The sequence below is a fragment of the Mastomys coucha genome, unplaced genomic scaffold (assembly GCF_008632895.1).
Source record: "Mastomys coucha isolate ucsf_1 unplaced genomic scaffold, UCSF_Mcou_1 pScaffold22, whole genome shotgun sequence".
NCBI lineage: Eukaryota > Metazoa > Chordata > Mammalia > Rodentia > Muridae > Mastomys > Mastomys coucha.
The window spans coordinates 98452002-98452288 of NW_022196905.1; positions in this window are offsets into that span (position 1 = coordinate 98452002).

The window sequence follows — 287 nt, forward strand, 5'->3', positions numbered from 1 at the left end:
GAATACTTTGGTTTCTCCATCTATGGTAATTGAGAGTTTTGCTGGGTATAGTAGCTTGAGCTGGCATTTGTGTTCTCTTAGGGTCTGGATGATATCTACACAAGATCTTCTGGCTTTCATAGTCTCTGGTGAGAAGTCTGGTGTAATTCTGATAGGCCTGCCTTTATATGTTACTTGACCTTTTTCCCTTATTGCTTTTAGTATTCTTTTTTTGTTTTGTGCATTTGGTGTTTTGACTATTATGTGGCGGGAGTAATTTCTTTTCTGGTCCAGTCTATTTGGAGTTC